The sequence below is a fragment of the Sus scrofa genome, chromosome 6, assembly GCF_054392235.1.
Source record: "Sus scrofa isolate SSC_HxYL_T2T_F1_AM1 chromosome 6, Sscrofa_HxYL_maternal_Yorkshire_Landrace_v2.0, whole genome shotgun sequence".
Taxonomy (NCBI): Eukaryota; Metazoa; Chordata; class Mammalia; order Artiodactyla; family Suidae; genus Sus; species Sus scrofa.
In genome coordinates this window covers 59,130,073-59,153,312 of record NC_139388.1, presented here as the reverse complement: position 1 = coordinate 59,153,312, position 23,240 = coordinate 59,130,073, and positions in this window count along the sequence as shown.

The window sequence follows — 23,240 nt, the reverse complement described above, 5'->3', positions numbered from 1 at the left end:
CAGTTCACGGTGAAGCTAGATCTTTAACCCACCGAGCGAGACCAGGGATCAGACCCACAACCTCATGCATCCTAGTCAGGTTCATTACCACTGAGCCACAACGGGAACTCCTCATTAGTCATATTTCAAATGCTCAATAGCCACATGAGGCTGGTTGCTACCGTGTCAGCAGCACAGATATGCAATATATGCCTTTGGTGGAAAGTTCTAGAGGTGGCTACAGGGAAATCAACCTGTCTCTTCAGTTGTGACTGTCTTCCCCAAGATAAGTCCAGTGTGTTATTTTGCCAGACAACTGCCCTCCCACTGAGGGTGAGGAGAGGAAGAAATGGAGAGGTGAGAATGAGAGAGGAAAAAAAAAAAAAATCCAGCCATAATAATAATTGTCTGGCACTTTATAAGCACTCATTATATTTAAAAAATACCCACTTAATTACCATTTAATGAGTATCTGCTGAGTGCCAGGTGCTTTCTTGACTACATTCTCCGACATATGTTTATTCCCAGAGAAATAAAGACAGAGCAAGAGAGAGCAACCCTCCAGCCAAGCCCTTTCTTTTCCAAATAGCAGAGGGATTAACTCTTTATTGGGGGGAGGGGGGCGGCATCCATGGCTTGCAGAAGTTCCTGGGCCAGGGATCGAAGCCACACCACAGTGGCAACTCGAGCCACAGCAGTGACAATGCTGGATTCTTAACTCACTGAGCCACGTGGGAGCTCTGGGATTAACTCTTTAAGCTCCCCACGTCTTGCGGGGCTAGCCATCTTGGAAGGAAACCTCTCTGAAATGCGCTATTCCCTTACCCTGAAACTGGGCTTGTTATCTTTCCCCAACCTGCTCTGGTGCCTGTGTTTTCTCTCTTGGTAAATGGTCTCTCCGTATATCCAGTCATCGAGGTTCGATAAGGGGCAGCATCACCCCTGTCTCTCTCCTCCTGGCCCCCTCCCCCCCACAGCTGGGCCCTCTGATCCCCATCTCTGCCCAAGCCCATCTCTCCATCCCCATTGCCATAGCCTCAATTACCCTGAACCTATCCTCTTCCCAGACCTCCAGGTTTCCTCTCTGGGAAACCTGTCCCCACATGGTCTTTTTACACTCAGACCACATCCCTTCCTCTGTCCTCCTGTGGATCCCCCGTGCTTTTTGAACAACATCCCAGCTCTTCAGTTTGGCCTTGAATAACGCTGTCTTTCATCTCTGCACAAGCACTGCCCCCTTTACCCAGAATTCCCTCCCCCCCAATAAACTCCTATTCATCCTTCAACACCCAACTCAAATAGCCCCTCTTCCAGGAGAAGGGATACATGCCTGGAACTGAGAAGGCGATTAAGTGCCCTAAAGATACAGGGTTAAAATGCCTGGGCTAAGTGTCCTGTAATACTGCATGCCACAGCCCGGTCAAAATAACCTGCACCCACTTTTCCATGTAAGCCCAGTGGTGTCCTGCCTCCTTACCCAACCTGGTTCCTCACTTTTTTTTTTTTTTTTTTTTTTGATTTTTAGGGCCGCACCCGTGGCATATGGAGGTTCCCAGGCCAGGGGTCCAATTGGAGCTACAGCTGCCGGCCTGTGCCACAGCCACAGTGACACCAAATCCCCAGATCCGAGCCACATCTGCAACCTACACCACAACTCACAGCAACGCCCAATCCCCAACGCACTGAGAGAAGACAAGGCTCAAACCCGCAACCTCATGGATCCTAGTCAGGTTCATTAACCCGCTGAGCCAGGAAGGGAACTCTGTTCCCTCACGTTGAATGCCCCACCTCTCTTCCACATTATGGGAATTTTACCAGTCTGTAGTAGTTTGCTAAGGCTGCCATAACCAAGTTCTACAAACTTAAGCAATAGGTGTCCCACAGTCCTGGAATCGAGAAGTTCAAAATCAAGGCGCAGATGGGGTTGATTCCTTGGGAGGGCTGTGAGAATCCGTCCTGGGCCTCTCTCCTAGCCTCTTGTAGCCTCAGACACCCCTTGCCTTGTAAGTGATGTCCTCCATGGCTTCACGTCATCTTCCTGCTGTGTGTGTCTGTCTCTGTCCAAGTCTCCCCTTTTTCTTTTTCTTTTTTCTTTTTTTTTTTTAAATAACTTCACACATTTATTTTTATTATTTTTGGCTTTTTGGCTTTTCAGGGCTACACCCGCAGCATATGGAGGTTCCCAGGCTAGGGGTCAAATCAGAGCTGTAGCCACAGGCCTACGCCAGAGCCACAGCAAAGTGGGATCCGAGGCGAGTCTGCAACCTACACCACAGCTCATGGCAACGCCGGATCCTTAACCCACTGAGCGAAGCCAGGGATTGAACCCAAAACCTCATGGTTCCTAGTCGGATTCGTTTCCACTGCGCCATGACGGGAACTCATTTTCCTTTTTGGGGCTGCACCCATGGCATAGGGTGGTTCCCAGGCTAGGGGTCCAATCAGAGCTTCGGCTGCCAGCCTATGCCACAGTCACGGCAGTGCCATCCAAGCCGCATCTGTGACCCAAGCAGCAGTTTGTGGCAACGCAGAACGTTAACCCACTGTGTGAGGCCAGGGATCAAGTCAGCATCCTCATGGACACTAGCTGTATTCTTAACCTGCTGAGCCACATCGGGAACTCCCAAGTTTCCCCTTTTTATAAGGACATCAGTCATATTAGATTAGGGTCCACACTAATGATCACAACTTGAGCCTTTGCGAAGATTCTATTTCCAAGTAAGATCACATTCACAGGCCCTTGGGGTCAGAACTCCCAACATCTTTGGTCGAGGGGAGGCAAAATTCAACTTGTCAAGACTCAACTCAAATCTTGATTCGGGAGTTCCTGTTGTGGCTCAGCGGTTAACAAACCCAACTAGCATCCATGAGGACGCAGTTTCGATCCCTGGCCTCGCTCAGTGCTTGAGGATCTGGTGTTGCCATGAGTTGTGGTGCAGGTGGCAGATGCTGCTCCGATCCTGCGTTGCTGTGGCTGTGGTGTAGGCCAGCACCTGCAGCTCCGATTCGACCCCTAGCCTGGGATCCTCCATGTGCTACGCTTGTGACCCTACTAAGCAAAAAAAAAAAAAAAAAAAGAAAGAAAAGAAAAGAAAAGAAAGAAAGAAAGAAACATAAATTCCATCGCTCAGGTGTTTGTGACATTTGGCATCTTGGAGGTGTTTAATCTGCTTTTTTTCCCCCTGCTCATTTCCTGGTGTGAAACCGGTGAGATGAAGAGGGAGCAGAATCGTGGGGGTGTGGTTCTCAGAAGAATCTGAGAGGTTTTCCACCGTGTCGAATTCACTCGTCAGTTCTGAGAAGCCCCGACAGCTGCAAGGCTGCGAGGCGGTCAGATCCTGATGCCAGAGAGAGGCCAGGGGGGGCCCTGGTGATTCTCAGCTGCTGTATCACAGCCCCCACCCCTGCCAGCTTTGTTTAGAATAACATGCATATAAAAGAGAGCCTGCCGCCAAGGGTGTACAGCTCAGTGAATTATCACAAAGGGAGCCCGTCCAGGAAGCAAGATTTAAAAAGCAGATCACCCCAGCCCTGCTAAAGCCTTCCGTGTGCCTCTCCCTGCAACGGTCACCCTTGTCCTCTCCTTCTAATGCCATTGATTCCTTCTTCTGGATGTTTCTCCCTCTCTCTCTCTCTCTCTCTCTCTCTCACTCCTCTCTCTCTTAGGGCCACACCCACAGCATGTAGAAGTCAGTTCCCAGGCTGGGGATTGATCCTGAACTGCCACTGGGACCTATGCAGCTGCAGCAACACTGGATCCTTTAACCCACTGTGCTGGGCCAGGCATGGAACCCGCCCCTCCGCAGGGATCCAAGCTGCTACAGCTTGGTTCTTAACCCACTTCTCTTTCTCTCCCTTTTTTTCGGTTCTTCCTGTTTTTGAATTTCATATAAATGGAATTGGACAGTCTGTACTCCTTGCACTTAACACAATGTATTAATGTATCCAGGTTCTAGGTGGATTGTTTCTTTTGTGTTTTGTTTTGTTTTTGCCATTTCTTGGGCCGCTCCTGCGGCATATGGAGATTCCCAGGCTAGGGGTCAAATCGGAGCCATAGCCGCCGGCCTACACCACAGCCACACCAACTCAGGATCCGAGCCACGTCTGCAACCTACACCACAGCTCACAGCAACGCCAGATCCTTAACCCACCAACCAAGGGCAGGGATCAAACCTGCAACCTCATGGTTCCTAGTCAGATTCGTTAACCACTGAGCCACAACGGGAACTCCATGGGTGGATTGTTTATTCTCATGCTGTATGGTGGGGGCTGGCAAACCACAGCCTGGGGGGTGGGCGATCCAGCCTGTTGCCTGTTTGTTTAAAGTTTTATTGGATCACAGCCACGCCCAGTCATCTACTGTTGTCAGTAGCTGCTTGCAAGTCACAGAATCTGCCACAGAGACAGTGCGGCTCAGAAATATTTTCAGAAAGCTGAAAATATTCACTATCTGGTCCCCAACAACAACAACAAAGGGTGTCAGCCCCGCTGGATGACATTCCCTTTTATGACTATGTCACTATTTATTCATCCAACTGTGAATGGGTATTTGTGTAGTTTCCAGTTGGGGGTATTACAACAGGGCTGCTGAGAACATTTTCGAAAAGGGTTGTCAAACTTTTTTTTTTTTTGTCTTTTTAAGGCTACACCCGTGGCCTATGGAGGTTCCCAGGCTAGGGGTCTAATTGGAGCTGCAGCTGCCAGCCTACACCACAGCCACAGCCACGCCGATCCCTGACCCACTGAGTGAGGCCAGAGAGCGAACCCGCATCCTCATGGTTGTTAGTTGGATTCTTAACCCGCTGAGCCACCACGGGAACTCCTGTCACTTTTTCTAATGTCTTGCATCATCTTCAGCATCAGCAGTCTAAAGTCTTTTCCTGGAGGTGAGAATCTCCTCATCGCTTAGCTGATTTTCTGGGGTTTTTTCTTTCTCCCTCATCTGAGTTAGAGTCCTCTGTCTTTTCATTTGTATAGGGTTTTAGTGTGGTGACCTTTTTACAGATAATAGAGTTGTAGCCTCTCTTACTTCTGGTGGCTGCCCCCCTTGTGGCTGAGGTTGGCTTGCTGTAGGCTTCCTGATGGGAGGGGCTGATGCCTACCCACTGGTAGGTGGAGCCGATTTGAATCCCTCTGGTGAGCAGGGTTTAGTCTCTGGATGGGATTAGAGGCCGCTGTGTGCCTGGGGGTCTTTAGGCAGCCAGTTTACTGAGAGGAGGGGCTGTGATTCCACTGGATGGTTGTTTGCCCTGGGGCTTCTCAGCTGCTGACTGACTGCCGGGTGGGGCCAGATTTTCCCCAAATGGCCCCCTCCAGAGAAAGGCTGCTGCTGAATACTCCCGAGAGTTTTGCTTCCAATGTCCTGCCCTCACCACAAGCCACATTCACCCCTGTTTTCCCAGGAGGTCCTCCAAGAACTGCAGTCAGGTTTGACCCAGATTCCTATGGAGACTTTGCTTTGCCCTGGGACCCAGTGCACGTGAAAGTCTGTGTGTGCCTTTTAAGAATGGGGTCTCCGCTTCCTCCAGTCCCGTGGAGCTCCTGTGCACGAGCCCCACTGGCTTTCAATGCCAGATGCTCCGGGGCTCTTTCTCTCAGTGCCAGCTTCCCGCACGTGAGGGTTTGATGTGGGGCTCAGAACTCTCACGCCTGTAGGTGAGTCTCTGTGAACCAGTTACTTTCCACTCTGTGGGGCTTCCCACCTGGGAGGGATGGGGTTGCTTATATCACGTAATCGCCCCTCCTACCTCTTGATGTGGCCTCCTCTTTGTCTTCTGGAGTAGGGTATCTTTTTGAAGGTTTCCGGTCCATTTGGGTGAAGAGTGCTCAGCCTTTAGTTGTGACTTTTGTTGTTTTTAGGAGAGAAGTTGAGCTCCAGTCCTCCTGTTCTGCCCTCTTAATCCCATCTCTCCTGTCAACTTTTTCTAATCATCTTCTAATTACACCAGTGATTCTCCACAGGGGCCCATTGTGTCTCTCGGGGGAACTTGACACTGTCTGGAGACCACTTGGCTTGCTGCTGAGGTCTGAAGGTATATCGCCCCCCAAATTCCTGTGTTGAGATACACATCCCCAAGATGATGGTGGGGGTCAGGGGGTGGGAGCTTTGGGGGTTAAGTGGTGAAGACGGAGCCCTCACTGTTGGGCTAAGTTCCCTTATCCAAGGGCCCCCACGAGGAGTTCCCACTGTGGTGCACGGAGATTAGCAGCATCTCTGCAATGCAAGGACGCAGGTTCAATCCCCGGCTGGGGCACGGTGGGTTAAGAAGGTGGTGTTGCCGCAGCTGCAGCCTAAGTCGCAGCTGCCTCTTGAATTTGCTCACTGGCCCAGGAGCTTGGTATGCCGCGTGGGGTGGCCAAAGAAGAAAAAAAAAAAGAAAAGAAAAAGAAGGGGGGCCCCCAGAGCCCCCCTTGGCCCCTACAACCGTGTGTGAATACGAGAAGCCTGTGCCCCTGTCGAGGGCCGTCACCCGCCCATGCTGGCACTTTGGCTCTTGACTTTCAGCCTCCAGAACAGTGAGAAATAAAAGTCTGGTTTATAAGCCACCACCTTTGGCATTTTGTTATAGGAGCCCAAACAGACGGAGACAGTTGGCCGGACTGGCAAGGAGTGCTGCTGTGGGTGGCGCCCAGGGGTGTCGCTACATCCTGCTGTGTCCAGGACAGCCCCACAACGAGGAATTGTCAGCCCCAAAGGTCAGTCGTGCTGAGATGGAGGAACCCCGCCCCAAAGGCTTACCCCCATGGACAAGCATCACAGCAAATCTGGGAAGCTCCTTAGACATGTAGACTCCTGGGCCCCACCCCAGACCATGTACATCAGACTCTGCGTTTGAGCAGCGCCCCCCAGAGGAGTTCTGTGTTCGTTTGAGACCCAGACTGCACAGTGAGGTAGCCAGGGCTTGCGTGGATTACACATGTGGATAACAGTTGCCATGAAGGCAACAGCTCCAGGAGTTCCCACTGTGACGCAGTGGGTTCATGATCCAGCTTGTCTCTGTGGAGGTGCCGGTTCGATCCCCCACCCGGATCAGGGGGTGAAGGTTGCTGCAGCTGTGGTGTAAGTTGCAGCTCTGGCTTGGTTTGGACTGGATCCCTGGCTCAGGAACTTCCACGTGTTGCACTGAGGATGAAAAAGGGAAAGAGGGAAGGAAGAGGGAGGGAGAAGGAAGGAAGGAGGCATGAAAGCAAGCGCTACAGAGAAAAGCAATTGAAAAACTAAAGCTTTACAGATCACATGTATTAAATAAAGTCTGCTTTGCAAAGACTGTGTAATCTCCCAATGCCTGTTAAACTGCTCGTGCTTCCAGACTCTGCCATGCTTGACTGAAATAAACATTATTCATAATTTTTAAAAAGAGAATGAATGAGAGCAACAGCCTCAAACCCAGCCTAACATGGGGATGTGTATCAAGTCCGAAACCATTTCCAAAATGAAAGCCAACTCTCGCCGATGGTCCCAGTACCATGGAGCCAAATCTCTGTTTCCAAGCCAACCATACCCCTAGAACAGCTGGTATAAACACAGACCAAACAAGAAGAGTTTTGCATTTATGTGTAAAATAGAGTTAAATTCCAGGCGAAGATCATTATAAACAGGTTTTCCATCTACCCAAATTCTCTTCCCCTTGGCTGCCACGACCCACGGGGCTGATATGCCCTGACTGAGGCCACACAGCCAGGATTCCAACCCTCCACTCTTGTCCTCAAAAGACAAGCACACATCCTAGCTACTCTATTCCTGTGTTTACTCTTTTTTTTTTTTTTTTTTTGGCCATGCCTGTGGCACATGGAAGTCCCCGGACCAGAGATCGAACCTGTGCCCTAGCGGTGACAAGAGCCACAGCAGTGACCTGACCGTGCCTGATCCTGAACCCACTGAGCCACCAGGGAACTCCCATGTACTCATTTTTAGCTTTTTAGGGCTGCACCCACAGCATATGGAAGCTCCCAGGCTAGGGGTTAAATCGGAACTGTAGCTGCCAACCTACACCCCAGCCTTGTCTGAGAACTACACCAGAACTCATGGCAATGCCAGATCCTTAACCCACTGAGCAAGACCAGGGATCAAACCTACGTACTCATGGATACTAGATGGATTCATTTCCACTGCGCCGCAATGGGAACTCCCTGAAGTCAGATTCTTTTTTTTTTTTTTTTTTCTCATCATCATGCTCCATCATAAGTGACCAGATATAGTTCCCAGTGCTATACAGCCGAATCTCATGGCTTATTCATTCCAAAGGCAATAGTTTGCATCTATGACCCCCAAATTCCAAGTCCATCTCATTCCCTCCCCCTGCCCATGGTAACCACAAGTCTGTTCTCCACATCCATGCTTTTCTTTTCTGTGGTAAGTTTCATTCCTGCCATATATTAGGCTCCAGATATGTGATATCATATGGTATTTGTCTTTTGCTTTCTGACTTATTTCGCTTAGTATGAGAGTCTGTAGTTCCATCCATGTTGCTGCAAATGGCATTATTTTGTTCTTTTTTATGGCTGAGTAGTATTCCATTGTGTATATGGACCACATCTTCCTAATCCATTCATCTGTTGATGAACATTTAAGTTGTTTCCATGTCTTGGCTATTGTGAATAGTGCTGCAATGAACATACGAGTGCATGTGTCTTTTTCAAGGAAAGTTTTGTCTGGATATATGCCCAATAGTGGGATTGCTCCGTCATATGGTAGTTCTATATTTAGTTTTCTAAGGTATCTCCATACTGTTTTCCATAGTGGTTGTACCAATTTACATTCCCACCAACAGTGCAGGAGGGATCGCTTTTTTCCATACCCTCTCCAGCATTTGTTATTTGTGGACTTATTAATGATGGCCATTCTGACTGGTATGAGGTAGTACCTCATAGCAGTTTTGATTTGCATTTTTCTAATCATCAGTGGTGTTGAGCATTTTTTCATGTGCTTGTTGGCCATCTGTATATCTCCTTTGGAGAAATGTCTAATCAGGTCTTTTGCCCATTTTTCAGTTGGGCTGTTGGATCTTTGCTGTTGAGTTGTATAAGTTGTTTGTATATTTTAGAGATTAAGCCCTTGTCAGTGCATCATTTGAAATGATTTTCTCCCATTCTGTAAGTTGTCTTTTGGGGTTTCTTTAATAGTTTCCTTTGCTGTGCAGAAGCTCGTCAGTTTGATTAGGTCCCATTGGTTTATTTTTGCTTTTATGTCTGTTGCCTTGGGAATGCAGTCAGATTCTTAACCCAATGAGCCACAGTGGGAACTTGGGAAATTCTTGTCATCATAGAGCTTCCTTCTGATTGAGAGCCCCTCCCAGCCGAGGGCTTCCACAGGAAAATGCCTGGTGCTCTGAGAATACATAACGGAGGGATCTGACCTTGTGGGGACCATCCAGAGTGTTTCCCTGAAGAGGGGTCCTCACTGAGCTTTGACTTGAAGAGTGAGTAGGGGATATTAGGTAGAGAGGGAGGGAAAGGTGGTCCAGGCAGAGGGAACAGCATATGCAAAGTTCTTGTAACAGGAGGATACGAGATTCATGCAGAGACCAGGAAGGTCAGGGCTGCTGGAGAGAAGCAAGCAGGACGGGTGCGAGGTGAGGCTGGAGAGGTGGGCAGAGCTGAGGGTGAGGAGTTTGGACTTCGTCCTGAGCTCAAGGGGAGCCTTCAGACACCTGAAGCAGGGAGGGCAGGCTGGTATTTTGTATCAAAAGGGCAACTACGGGCATTCCCATTGTGGCTCAGTAGGCTAAGAACCAGACACAGTGTCCATGAGGATGCAGGCTCGATCCCTGGCCTCACTCAGTGGGTTAAGGATCCGGCATTGCCGTGAGCTGTGGTGTAGTGTGCAGGTGAGGCTCAGATCTGACGTTACTGTGGCTGTGGTGTAGGACGGCAACTACAGCTCCGATTCAACCCCTAGCCTGGGAACTTCCATATACTACAGGTGCAGCCCTCAGAAAGGCAAAAAAATATAAACAAAACCAAAACACCTCAGTCAGATGTCACACCTCCACTGCCCCAAATTCTGCTAATAGGGTCTGAACGTCTGTGTTCCTCCCAAATGCGTCTGTGGAAGCCCTAATCCCCAGTGTGACAGTATGCAGAGGTGGTAGGCTTTGGAGATAATTAGGTTCAGGGGCTGTCATGAGGCTGGCGCCCCCGGGAAGGGGTTAGTGCCTCTACAATAAGAGGAAGAGAGGCTGGTGTTCTCTCTGCCGTCTGCAAGCCGGGGAGATAGCTCTTACTGGGAAAAGGGTCTATTGACACCTTGACCTTGGACTTCGCAGCCTCCAGACTGTGAGAAATAAATTCCTGTTGTTTGAACCACCCAATCATGGTATGTTTTTATGGCAGCCCAAGCAGACTAAGGTGCCCCGCCTGGCTCCTGCCTCACTCCACAGAAACAAGGGCCTCGCCATAAGGCTGGCACAACCCACCCTGTCTCCCCTTGACCCCTTCTTGGATCTTCAACTCTTTCCCTGCCCACTCAGTTGCTGTCCCATTGGTTTCTTTGCTGTTCGTTGAAAATGCCAGACATGTGTGCACCCCAGGGCCTTTGCACTTGCTGTTTTCTCTGTCTGGAAGGCTTCCCCCTGGGATATGCCCATGACTCACTCCCGCATCTCCATTCAGACTTCACCTTCATCAGTGAGACCTCCACCGGCAGAACCATGGAAACTACCATCAATCCCCCTTTGCTCTCATTCGTCTTCCTGCTTTATTTACTTCTCTTTGGTGCATAAGACCACCTATAGGTTGTATGTCGTGTTCATTTATGATCTGTCTCTCCCTTTAGAACATGAGCTCCAGGGCTTTGTGTCTGTGTTGGTCACTGTTGTAGCCTCAGTGTCCAGAACAGTGCCTAGCATATAGTTGGTGCATATTCTCTCTCTATGAATAAATGAATGAATGAATTCAACAAATATTTCTGCCGTGTTCCTAGAACAGGGTTGGAGGCTGGGTTCTGGAGACCCACAGAGCTCAGATAAGGCTCCACCCTGGGAGGTCAATGTCTAGGGGTGGGGAGGGCTGGACCTGTAAAAAGAAAGAGAAACCGATATCACAACAGTCTGATAAAGACCGTGAGGGAGATGAGTTCAAAGGTTGGATGGGCATACAAATCCTGTAAAAATAAATAGTTGCCTCTTTTTCAATGCTAACACAGGGGGTCAGCCATGGCTCTCTGTTTTTTGGTTTTTGTTTTTTGCTTTGTAGGGCTGCACCCATGACATATGGAGATTCCCAGACTAGGGATTGAATCGGAGCTACAGCTGCCGGCCTACACCACAGCCACAGCAACGCTGGATCCTTAACCCACTGAGCGAGGCCAGGGATCGAACCCGCAACCTCATGGTTCCTAGTCGGATTCGTTAACCGCTGCACCACGATGGGAACGCCTGTTGCGTTAAAGTTCTGTTGGACCCCCACCACATCCATCCTCTGATGCACTGTCTGGGCTTTTGCACTTTGACAATGAACTTGAGCCATTGCAGCAGAGACCACATTGTTTGCAAAACCAAAAATATTTACTAACTGGCCCTTTAAAGAAAAAATGTGCCAACCTGTGCCCTAATATTAAAAGCTCATATTTTCCTTTTCTTTTTCGGAGGTGGGGGTGAATCCCCATGGCATGTGGAATTTCCCAAGCAGTGGATCAAACCCATGCCCCAGCAGCAACCTGGGCCACATCATTGGCAACACTGGATCCTTAACCCACTGCACCACGAAGGAACTCCTAAAAGCTCACATTTTCTTTCTTTCTTTCTTTTTTTTTTTTTTTTTTTTTTTTGTCCTTTTGCCATTTCTTGGGCCGCTCCTGTGGCATATGGAGATTCCCAGGCTAGGGGTCCAATCGGAGCTGTAGCCACCAGCCTACGCCAGAGCCACAGCAATGCAGGATCCGAGCCACATCTGCAACCTACACCACAGCTCACGGCAACACCGGATCGTTAACCCACTGAGCAAGGGCAGGGATCAAACCTGCAACCTCATGGTTCCTAGTCGGATTTGTTAACCACTGAGCCACAACGGGAACTCCTACATTTTCTTTTTTTTCAATTTTTTTATTTTTGTCTTTTTAGGGCTGCCACCTGTAGCACACGGAGGTTCCCAGGCTAGGGGTCCAATCAGAGCTATAGCTGCCAGCCTACACCAGAGCCAGAGCCACGCAGGATCCAAGTCATACCTGCAAACTATGCCACAGCTCACAGCAACGCCGGATCCTTAACCCACTGAGTGAGGTCAGGGATCGAACCTGCGTCCTCACGGATGCTAGTCAGATCCATTTCTGCTGAGCCAGGACGGGAACTCCAGCTCCCATTTTCTGAATGCTCATAAGCATATCTATGATTTTCGCCCTACGTGTTTGCTCTGTATTCTTCAGCTCAACCTTTGAGATTAAGAATACCCTATTTTATAGATGAGGAAAAGGAAGTTCAGAGAGGTGAGGAGATTTTCCCAAGCTCACACAGCGAGCAAGGAAGGGGCAGAGCACAGAGGACACTTGATTTTGGACCTTATGTTTTTCCCTTAATGACACACTTGAAGAGGACATCTACACATTTGTTTATTTTACAGGTTCTTCCTGGGGTTTATCTGACAGTCCCGCCTGATGAATATTTAGGCTATTTTCCCTCAAGTCTGCTAGGAGTAGCCGGGCTGCAGTCAACATCCATCCATGTGCTTAGCTCTCGGAGCTCATGTGCATTATCTGAAAGCCGAATTCCTAGAATTGGAGCTGCTGATGCAAGGACACGCGCCACACTGTGGCTGGGGGCGTGGCGTCGAGTCCACTGGGCAGGCGGGGAAGGAAAGAATGGGGAGGGCATTCCAGGCAGCCCCCTCCTTAACCCCCTATGCCATAGCAGGAACTCCCGGTTATGGTCTTGATTGACAAGGGTCTGGAGGCATGAGTCAGGCTATTCCTGAGTGTGGCATCAGCACAGATGACACAGGCATGCAGGGGACGGTGAAGGCAGGTGTCCCCCATGCCAGGCTGGGCTCTGAGCTGGGGGCACTGGGGAGGGCTGTGAGCAAAGGAGGGGCCGAATCCGCTCTGGGGCCCTGGAGGGAATGGACTGGATGGGAAGGCTGGAGGCAGGGAGGCCACCAGGGAGGAGGCTAGGGCCAGGAGCAAGAGGGGAGGACCAGGGCTGAGCCTTCCCCAATCAGGATTTCTGAAGGAATCCCTGAGGCTCCTCTCCTGCTGCTTCCCGCTCATATGTACGCTACTTGTGTCTCGTGGGTAGAGACCAGAGATGCAACTAAACAGCTCACAGTGCACGGGATACACCCCAAGAAGGATCATGAAGCCCCAAAGGCCAATGGTACCTCAGAAATTCTGATAGTTATCCGTAAGCATAGGAGTTAATACCACAGATGCCTCTTAGCCAAGATTTAAGAACAGGGCTAGGCACCCTGGCTTCAAATTCTGGCCCCACCCATTACTCTGATTTGGGAGCAAGTCAACTGGCCTGTAAACCTCAGTCTCCTCATCTGTAAACTGGGGGCAATGTCCTACCTCTGTGAGGGGCAGCTGGGTCTTTATGTCTTAAATCTTAGCCCAGGGCTTGGCACAGAGTCACCAGTGTTGTTTGTGGTTTCTTCCTGTGTGTGTGTGTGTGTGTGTGTGTGTGTGTGTGTGTGTTTACGGCTACACCTGCAGCATATGGAGGTTCCCAGACTAGGGGTCCAATTGGAGCTGTGGCTGCCTGCCTACACCACGGCCACAGCAAAGTGGGATCCAAGGCATGTTTGCAAGCTACACCACAGCTCACCGCAATGCTGGATCCTTACCCACTGAGCAAGGCCAGGAATCAAACCCACATCCTCATGGATGCTAGTGGTGTTCATTAACCACTGAGCCACGACAGGAGCTCCTCTTTTCTTTTTGTTTAGTGGCTGCACTCGTGGCCTATGGAAGTTCCTTGGCCAGGGATTGAATCCAAACCACTGATGTGACTTGGATTCACAACTGCAGCAATGCTGGATCCTTAACCCACTGTGCCATAGCGGGAACTCATGGTTAGGGTCTTGAGTGAGCACCAGCTGTATACCAGATGCCCAGGGAACATATAGTAACTCCCTTCAGCTTCGCATCAGTCCTGCATGTGCCGTGGCCCAGATGAGACATGGAGGCACAGAGAGGCGAAAGCTGTTGCCCAAGGTCACAGAGCAAGTACGCGGCTCCCCAAACAGAAGTTAAAGGACAGCAGGAAGGAAAAGGAAACCAAGAGAAAGGAGAGACACAGAAAGATGACCATCCAGAGATGGAGGACAGAGACCCAGACAGAGAGAAAGACACAAAAAAGGCAAACAGAGTCAGGGATCAAGTTGGAAGAACAGGAAGGGCCGGGGAGGGCGTGGGGTGCCCTGGCCCCAGGGGCAGCCTTGGGGCTGAGGTATGAACAGAGATGGCATAGCCCCTCCCCACACACACTCAAGGGGGGTGACAGAGGTGAGAGGAAGGTGGCTGCGGGTATGATGATATTTGGAACCTGGTGCTTGTGGGTGTGCCGTGCGCCCCACGCTGTGGGTGTGAAAGTCACTGAACCAGGGGAGGAGGGCCCCAGGCGATGGGGCCCCCCTCTGCCTCAGGGTGACACCCAAACCCAGGCCAGGGTGTGTGTGTGCGTGTGCATGCATGCCTGTGCCAAGGGAAAGTGCCAAGTCCTAACCGCTAAACCACCAGGGAACACCAGCCCAGATTCTTTTCCATGATAGCTTATTTCAAGATTATTGGAATATAGTTCCCGGTGCTATAAGCAGGTCCTTGTTGTTACTGTATTAGAATAAAAAATGTAAATGATTTTGAATATCATCATTTGCAGCTCAGTTGTTGACCATGAAATGAAACCCTTGTAGTCACCCCCAGAGTCGAGAAACAGAGCCCTGGACTTCCCGTGGTGGCTCAGCGGGTTACAAACCCAGTTAGTGTCCATGAGGATGTGGGTTCGATCCCTGGCCTTGCTCAGTGGGTTAAGGATCTGGCGTGGCCGTGAGCCATGGTATAGGTCAAAGGCTTGGATAATCCTGCGTTGCTGTGGCTATGGCGTAGGCCGGCGGCTGTCGCTTCAATTTGACCCCTAGACTAGAAACTTCCATATGCTGTGGGAGTGGCCCTAAAAAACGCAGCCCCTCCCTCTCCACTTCTCCATCGGTCCTTACCTGATTTTCTCATTTGTTTATCATCCGAGCACTTTGGCTGACCCTGTTATTTGCTTTGGCGTGTTTTGAGCTTTGCGTCAGCGGAATCACAGGTCACCTCTTCTTTGGCATGTGGCTTCTTGTTGTAACATCATGTGTGAGAAATGCCTCCGAGCAGGTGTGCGAGTCTGGAGATCCTGCGCCCCAGTGCCATGCGGACTTCATCACGTGTAGGTGCCACAGCAGGGTTTTGGTTTTTTATGATTCAAGGATTTATTTGAGTCATACAAGCAAAACAAACTGCTCAGGAGTTCCCGTCGTGGCTCAGCAGTAACGAACCCAACAGGCAGCCATGAGGACTCAGGTTCGATCCCTGGCCTCGCTCAGTGGGTTAAGGATCCCGCATTGTCATAGCTGTGGTGTGGGTCACAGACAAGGCTCAAATCTGGCATTGCTGTGGCTGTGGTGTAGGCCGGCAGCTATAACTCCAATTTGAGCCCTAGCCTGGGAACCTCCTTATGTCTCGAGTGTGGCAAACAAACAAACAAACAAAAAACCTGTAAACCCACAACACATGATTTTTACACCTTGTTACTAGAAAATGAAGGAAAGTACTTATTATTTATTTATCTAGTTTTATTTTTTTATGGCTGCTCCTATGGCATATGGAGGTTCCCAGGCTAGGGGTCCAATTGGAGCTACAGCTGCCGGCCTACACCCCAGCCATAGCCACACGGGATCTGAGCCGTGTCTGCGACCTACACCACAGCTCATATGCAGCACTGGATCCTTAACCCACTGAGTGAGGCCAGGGATCAAACCCGCAACCTCATGGATACTAGTTGGGTTTGTTAACTGCTGAGCCACGAAGGGAATTCCTCTAAGTTCATATTTTAGATTCTACATATCAATGATCATATGGTATTTGTCTCTCTTGGTGACTTCATTTTGTATAGTCATCTCTTGGTCCATCCAAGCGCTTATTAGTTTTAAATTAAAAAAAAAACAGGAGTTCCCGTCGTGGCGCAGTGGTTAACGAATCCGACTAGGAACCATGAGGTTGCGGGTTCGGTCCCTGCCCTTGCTCAGTGGGTTAACGATCCGGCGTTGCCGTGAGCTGTGGTGTAGGTTGCAGACGTGGCTCGGATCCTGCGTTGCTGTGGCTCTGGCGTAGGCCAGTGGCTACAGCTCTGATTTAACCCCTAGCCTGGGAACCTCCATATGCCGAGGGAGTGGCCCAAAGAAATAGCAAAAAGACAAAAAATAAATAAATAAATAAATAAATTCGGAAAAAAAAAAAAAAAAAAAACTAGGAGTTCCTGTCGTGGCTCAGTGGTTAACGAATCCGACTAGGAACCATGAGGTTGTGGGTTCCATCCCTGGCCTCGCTCAGTGGGTTAAAGATCCAGCGTTGTCGTGAGCTGTGGTGTAGTTTGCAGACGCGGATCAGATCCAGAGTTGCTGTGGCTGTGGCGTAGGCCGGTGGCTACAGCTCCGATTCGACCCCTAGCCTGGGAAACTCCATATGCAGATCTAGATAAGACAAAAAGACAAAAAAAAAAAAAAAGAAAGAAAGAAAGACAACAGGAATGCACGTTTACTAATCGACGAAAAACCCATAGCAGGTTTTTCTAGTGACTCTCCCTTTGACGGACATTTGGGTGGTTTCCTGCTTGAGATCCTTACAAAGAGCGGGCTGGCTCTGGGCATCTGTGCTCCCTGGCGGCCGGGTGTCCCCATTTCTCCCGGGTACACACCGAGTCGGGGACGTGCAGACGGCCGGCTGTCCTAGATCCTGCCAAGCGGTTTTCCAAAAGGGCTCGTTCCAATTTATCCTCCCACGGTCGTGCTGGAGAACAGGCCACCGTTTCTGCAACCAGGCGCCGCGGCGGCCGGGGGAGGGGGCTGGGCTGGCAGCGGACTGGCAGCGGACTGGCAGCGAGCATCCCCCTCCCCCACCCCAGCGGCGGAACCGCCTCCTCTCATTCCACCGCCTCCTCCCCTGGGCTCGAAGCCAAAAGCCTCCAACCGTTTCCCTGGCATTCCTCTCCGCCTCCCTCACGGCAATGCCAAGCCTGGCCATTGGTGCTGGCTGCTCACGGAGTGACCCTTCCACTCCTGCTTCTGGATCCAGCACTGGTGGCTTTACCGTGCTAAGCATCAGTTTCCGCATCCGTCAAATGCGGATTTTTTTTTTTATAAGTGGCAAGCCCATTACATGTGCTAAGTCACACCTTCATTCAGGCAATACACTGTTTTACCCTGATTACTTTATGAGGTCCCTGGAGCACAACACAACTTCAGGAAATACAACTTTTCACAATCACAATGTGTGCATAAAGCATAAAGTCTTGTTTTTCTTTCTTTTTTCCCACCTCTTTTTAGAGCCGCTCCTACAGCAGGTGGAAGTCCCCAGGCTAGGGGTCGAATCGGAGCTGCAGCTGCCAGCCGACACCACAGCCACAGCAATGCCAGATCCGAGCCGCATCCATGACCTATGCCACAGCTTGTGGCAATGCCAGATCCTTAACCCACTGATCGAGGCCAGAGATTGAACCCGCGTCCTCAGGGACACTGTGTGGGGTTCTTCGTCTGCTGAGTCACAAGAGGAACTCTTTTTCTTTTTCTTTTGGCTGCACCCAGGCCAGGAATCAAACCCTTGCCATAGCACTGACAGTGCCAGATCCTTAACCCACTGAGCCACCAGGGAACTCCTAAAGTCTTCTCCACATGTTCTTTTTTTTTTTTCCCCTAGCCATCCTGTGGCATATGGAGTTCCTCGGCCAGGGGTCAGATTTGAGCCACAGTTGCGACCTACCCTGCAGATCCTTTAATGTTCTGTGCTGGACGCTATGTCCTGGTGATGCAGAGACACCAGCCCTCCCTTTGTGCTACGGAAACTCCCTAAACTCTTATAACATTGTGTTGTATTCAAGAGCCTGGACCTTGGAACTGGTCTGCCAAGTTTCAAATCCCAGCCCTCCCACTAATTAGCTGTGCCACCTTAGAATAGTTACATAACCTCTCTGGTTCAATATCTCCCCCATTTCTCAAGGCGGGTCAAAACAGGACCTGTCTCAACAAGTTGTTAGGAAATTAAATGAGCTGATCTATGTAAAGCTCTTCCTGTGGTGCCCGATGGATAGTCAGGGCTCAAGAAATGTAAGGTGTTGTTCTCCAGCCCCGTGTGGTTGTCATGAGAATGACTTGGATTGACTCTGGTGTGCAGCATGAGGGCGGATCAGATTTTGGTGGCAACTAGCTGTCTCTACCATAGTTCCCTTGCACCCCAGAGCCTGCAGAACATTTATGGAGCCTCCCAATGGCCAAGCACACACACCACCATTCCACCATTATGGCTGCCAGGGGTGGTTTTCAAAGAAAATATACACTATTTTTTTTTTTTTTTTTTTTTTTTTTGGTCTGTTGAGGGACACACCCGCAGCATATGGAGGTTCCCAGGCTAGGGGTTCGATCTGAGCTGTAGCCACCAGCCTATGCCACAGCCACAGCCACGCCAGATCCAAGCTGCGTCTGCAACCTATACCACAGCTCACGGCAATGCCGGATCGTTAACCCACTGAGCAAGGGCAGGGATCAAACCCGCAACCTCATGGTTCCTAGTCGGATTCGTTAACCACTGCGCCACGACGGGAACTCCAGCTTTTCATTTTTCTGATAGGTTTGTCTTCTCTCTGATCCAGCCCCAGATTTTAGGATGAATTTTCTCAGTTCTCAGGTCCCTAAGTTTCAAGAGGGTTTTGAGCTTGTCATTCAAGTCACAAATATTCCAACTCTCAATCCTTCTGGGATTTTTTTTTTTTTTTTTTGATCATTCTTTCTCACTCTTGTGGAGTACAGTATGGCCATTTGACTCCATTGGGCCAAATTGAGATGTCATTTGGAGGTAGAAACATTTAAGAACAACTGTGGCGTTTCCTCCTTTTTCCCCCTCTACCAGAGTCCCGAGCAGCCAACCATAGCATAAGAGCAAAAAATAAGTTTGCGGTTTTAAGCCACTGAGATATTGGGGCTGTTTGTTACAGCAGCATAACCCAGCCCGTCCTCATACATTCATGCATCTTTCATGTCCTCTCACCCCTGCCAGACTCAGAAGACCCCATGTTTACATTCAAGTCTTTTATTTTCTCTCTTTCTCGAATGTCTCTCTCGTTCCCAGCTCAGTGTGCTTCCCTTTTCTTCTCCATTCTCATGACCTCAGGTAGAGAAGATTAAGTAAATAATCTTCAGCTCGTAAAATGTATAAAAATAGCCAGCAGTTAGATAATATTTGCTATGTGCTATTGTAAACTCTTTATACATTTTATGTTTTCCTTTCTTGGGACAACCCTGCAATGTCGGGACTCTTGTTATCCCATTTTATGGATGAGGCAGCTAAGGCACAGAGACATTACCTAATTTCACTGAGGCACACCCATAATTAAGTGGCAGAACTTAATTACTAATTTTTTTTCTGGCTGCATCGCAGCATGTGGAAGTTCCTGGGTCAGGGTTCGAACCCATGCCACAGCAATGACCCAAGCTGCTTCTGTGACAATGCCAGGTCCTTAACCCACTGTGCCACAAGGGAACTCCTTAATTATTAAATAAAACAGGCAATCTGACCCCAGAGATATCCTTAACCACCTGGTTCACAAAAAAGCCTTTTATTTATTTTTTATTCTTGTACTCCATTTTGCCATCACCATCTGCCCTCTCTCTCTTTTTTTCAGCTATGGCTTGATATGTGGTCTCAGTTCCCAGACCGGGGATGGAACCCCGGCCGCAGCAGGGAAAGTGTGGAATCCTAACCACTGGACCACCAGAGAACTCCCACCATCTGCTCTCTTTTCCTTCCTGGCCAGAGGTACTATCCTGTTTACTGTGGTTCTTTTGTTTGTTGGTGTTCTCACACATTGTGTATTTTTGTTTGGGACGTCCAAATTTAAAATTTACATCCACGGCATTGGGTTGTAGGTCTCACTCTGTTTCTTATTACTTTCGCTCAGGTGTATTCAAGCTGGGTGCATCCTAGATTGTTGCAGCCTCAGCTCTGAATGCCCCCCGGGGGCACCTTCTCCATCCCCAGGGATAGCACCTGCTTGCCTTTCACAATTACCCTCCCCACCACCACCACCATAAACAGAGCTGGGAACAACATCTTTGCCCCTGGTGGATCCACGTTGAGAAATTTTTCAGCCTCTTCTCCAAAGACAGTGGAAGTTCTGGGTTGTGAAATCTGCAGGTAATTAAGTTAACAAAGATTTACCAAATGGCACCTTATCATTAGCTTGGCTACAGCATCAGAGAAACAAAACCGGTTCTGCTTCCTGATTCGGCTTCACACCTGGACCTGAGGCTTTGCCACTTAGAAGCTGAGGAATTTGCAGCCTTTGTTTTCCAACCTTTGTTTTCCTTCTCAGGGGCAGAGAGCCCCTGGATGCGCTGCCTGCCTGAGGCTTGGGAATGGGGTCAGAGGAAACGATGGGCAAATTCATCTCTCTGTTCATATCTCAAATGATGTCTGCATCGCAATAGCTACTATTACAAATGGTTAATTCTGAGATAAGTAGGCGAGGGCAGCAGGAAGCCTATTGTGAGATGTTATCAGGTGGGAAAGGGGAGAGAATTCCACTCAGGTGTGAGCATCACCTTGTGGTCTATTCATCCCCATTACACCTTGAGTGATTCTTTCTCCCCATTAACCGCCATTTAATTACTCCGAATTCAATTCAGATGATCCCTATTAGGCACCAACTGTGTGCTTGGCCAGAAAGACAGAGGAGAGAATTTCGCTTGGGTGTGAGCACCCCCGTGTGGTCTAATCACCCCCAATACACTCACTTTAAGTGATTCTCCACGTTAGCCCCCACTTAATTGATCACAGCTAATTCAGTGCACATGACACCTATTAGGCACATAGCCCCCAGTTAATTTTATCATAGCTAATTCGATGCACGTGACACCTATTAGGCACCAACTGTGTGCTTGGCCAGAGAGAAAGAGGAGAGAATTTCCCTTGGGTGAGAGCATCCCCTTGTGGTCTAATCACTCCAATACACTTTAAGTGAATCTCCCCTTTAGCCCCACTTAATTGATCGCAGCTAATTCAATGCACATGACACCTACTAGGCACGTAACCCCCAGTTAATTTTTTCCCAGCGAATTCAATGCACATGACACCTACTAGGCACCAATTGCGTGCTAGGCCACAAATAGAGGAGAGAATTTCACTAGGGGGACTTCACAAGCCTCATTTGAGCGAGTATCTACCACCATGAGCTCCCAAACACGGGACCAAACCAAGAGCTTCCCAAATGCTATACAATGAAACATATCACCGTTTGAAAAATCTGCATAACTCAGTTAACTATTATTTTGCAAATGAGCAATACGTGATGTGAAAAAAATCACTTTAAGTGATTCTCCCCTTTAGCCCCCAGTTAATTGATCACAGCTAATTCACTGCACATGACACCGATTGGGCACCAACTGTGTGCTCGGCCAGAAGGAAGAGAGAATTTCGCTTGGGTGTGAGCACCCCCTGGTGGTCTAATCACCCCAATACACTTTAAGTAATTCTCTCCTTTAGCCCCCAGTTAATTGATCGCAGCTAATTCAAGGCACATGACACCTATTAGGCACCAATTGTGTGCTTGGCCAGAGAGAGGGAGGGGGGAGAATTTCGCTTGGGTGTAAGCACCCCCTGGTGGTCTACTCACCCAGTTCCACCTTAAATGATTCTGCCCTTTAATCAGTTAATTTATGTTAATTTATCACAGCTAATTCAATTCACATGACACCTATTATGCACGAACTGCTCACATCCAGGTGAAATTATCTCCTCTATTGCTGGCCCAGCGCACAGATAGTGAGTAATAGGTATCATTCGAATTGAATTAAGTGTGATAGATTAACCGGGGGCTAAAGAGGAGAATCACTTAAGGTGTAATGGGAAGATTAGACCACAAGGGGGTGCTCACACCCAGCGAAATTCTTCTTAAAAAATATTTTTGCAAATCTCTTTAATTTCTAGTTTAATAGAATATAACTGGATTTTCATACCGGCTTCTGCATTCATTCTGCCATACAGTGTTTTGTTTGATGAGAATCTGGTCTCACTCAGATAAGATTTGGGAGGAGATTGGGAAGCAGAGGTGTATTGCAATGTCTTCCTCCGATAATTGTGGATGTGCTTTACTATCACACCAAAATTTGACGAAGTTTAAAGGCCCTTTCAGTTTGGAACCTGAAACCTTGCCCATGAACTTTTCATGTAGTTAAATACAATTAAGTTTGTATTGCACTTTGAATGGCTCTTTCGCCCATAGGTGTCATGTGCATTGAATTACCTGGGACCAATTAACTGGGGGCCAAGTGCCTAATAAGTGTCATGTGCGTTGAATTCGCTGGGATCACTTAACTGGGGGCTATAGGGGAGAATCACTTAAAGTGATTTTGTCACATCACGTATTGCTCACTTGCAAAATAATAGTTAACTGAGTTATGCAGGTTTTTCAGATGGTGGTATGTTTCCTTGCACAGCGTTTGGGAAGCTCTTGGTTCGGTCCCATGTTCAGGAGCTCATGCTGGTAGATAATGGCCCAAATGAGGCTTGTGAAGTCCCCCGATTGAAATTCTCTCCTCTATTTGTGGCCTAGCATGCAGTTGGTGCCTAGTAGGTGTCATGTGCATTGAATTCGCTGGGATAAAATTAACTGGGGGCTTTGGTTGAGAATCACTTAAGGTGTCATGGGCTGATTAGACCACAAGACGGTGATCACACCCAAGCGAAATTCTCTCCTGTTTCTCTCCTGCCAAGCACAGGGATGAGGCCTAATGGGGATCATTTGAAGTGAATCAGATGTGATTAAATTCAATGAGGTTAATGGGGAGAAAGACTCAGGGAGCACCCCATGACACCTTAAGTGATTCTCCCCTTTATACCCCAATTAATTTAATCACATCTGATTCACTTCAAGTGATACCTATTAAGCATCATTATGTGCGAGGCCAGCGATGTTCAATTTAAATATAATTCAAACCCCCTAAGTAATCAGATTTCTGCTGGCCACATGAAAAAGGTAAAAATGGACAGTGACATTAATTATATTCTATTTAACTCAATACAGCAAAAT